General features: G+C 46.8%; 1 pseudogene; it reads left to right on the top strand.

The window, feature by feature from the left end:
• Positions 1–239: 239 nt before the first annotated feature.
• Positions 240–1,334, top strand: LOC122750276 (annotated as a pseudogene).
• Positions 1,335–1,749: the final 415 nt, after the last annotated feature.

Here is a 1,749-nt window from a genome sequence, read left to right as displayed (position 1 = left end):
TATTTGAATTATTAGAGACCATAGCTGACTCATCAAGTTCAAAATAACTCTTTGAATTTTCTTTCCAATGAGACCTGGAAGTCGCTGAGAATGGAAGTTGCTGTCCTGGCTACAACCACAGCCACCTCCACCACCACCAGCTAGAGCTGCTACCCTGCCCACCTGCCTGCCAGCCTGCAGAAAGATCTTCCCACACCATCAACTTTGACAGTTTGTTTCTGCACCTTTCAAGGCCCAGGACAGCTTCCAACATGGACACCTCAGCCAGCTCTCTCTTGAACAAAAATATCAAGCAGATGTACCTGAACCATGTATGTTTGGATTGATGGTACTGGTGAGGGACAGCGCTGTAGAACTCGCACCCTAGACAGTGAACCAAAGAGCGTTGATTAACTACCTAAATGGGATTTTGATGGCTCCAGCACTTTTCAGTCTGAAGGTTCTAACAGTGATATGGACCTTATTTCTGCTGCTCTGTTCTGAGACCACTTCAGAGGGGACCCCAACAGACTGCTTCTTTGTGAAGTTTTCAGGAATAACTGCAAGCCTGAAGAGACGACCACTTTGAGGCATATCTTTAAAAGGATAATGGATATGGTGACCAACCAGAAACCCTGGTTTGGTAGGGAGCAAGAGTATACTCTCATGAGAACAGATGGACACCCTTTTCATTGGCCTTCCAATGGTTTGTTTTCCCTGGGCCCCAGGGTCCCTCTCACTGTGACGTGGGAGCTGACCAAGCCTATGGAAGAGATAAAGCTGAAGCTCCTTACAATACTTGCATATATGCTGGATTCAAAAGTGGGGGGGGGACAGATGCTTTTCCCGATAGGACCATGTGAAGGGATAGAAATGAGGGGTCACCTCTGCATTGTCACTTCATCCTCCTTCAAGTGTGTGAAGGTTTTGGGATGACTGGGACATTTGACCCCAAGCCAATCCCTGGAACCTAGAATGGAACTGGCTGCCCTCCTGACTTCAGCATCAAGGCCAGGCCAGAAGAGAATGGTCTAAAGTTTGTTGAAGAAGCCATCAAGAGACTAAGTAAGCAACACAAGTATCACATCTGAGCCTAAGACCCCAAAGGGAGTTGGGATGATGCCCATCGCCTGACAGGTTTCCATGAGCCATCCAACATCAATGAGTTCTCTGCTGGTGTATTCAACCATGGCACTAACATCTGAATTCCCAGGATGGTTGGGCAGGACAAGAAGAGCTACTTTGAAGATCGCCGCCCCTCTGCCAACTGTGACCCTTACTCAGTGACAGAGGCATTTGTCTGTACCTGTCTCCTCAATGAGACAGGAGAAGAATCCTTTCAGTATAAAAACTAAATGGACTAGACCTACAGATACCTTCTGTATCCCCCACCCCATAACCCTTTTCTCATGCCCTCTTCCACCTCACCTCTCCCCTCCAAGCAAACAAAGAATTCCCATTTGTCCTTTATTTTTCTGTGATAATAATGACACAGCTGTGTTATTTTTGTGGATTGTATGTTGTTGTTGTATCTGGCGTCAAGAAACCAATTCACCATTTTGGTCATCATCATCTTCGACCCCGAAATCCATGTGAGGCTTTAATTATTGGAACATACTCTTTCAGTCCTTGTGGGACTAGGAATCGATATCTTCCTGAGTCTGACCATGAGCACGTGGTAGAGTGTCCTGGGAAAGGCTGGGAGAAGGACTTTGGCAAGGGCCCAGGTACTATTCTGCTGATTTAACTTCCCCAGAAGGACAGGTGGAG

This window comes from Dromiciops gliroides, chromosome 3, assembly GCF_019393635.1.
Source record: "Dromiciops gliroides isolate mDroGli1 chromosome 3, mDroGli1.pri, whole genome shotgun sequence".
Classification (NCBI taxonomy): Eukaryota; Metazoa; Chordata; class Mammalia; order Microbiotheria; family Microbiotheriidae; genus Dromiciops; species Dromiciops gliroides.
Note: the sequence above shows the minus strand (reverse complement) of the source record. Positions and strands in the feature narration are given on the sequence as shown.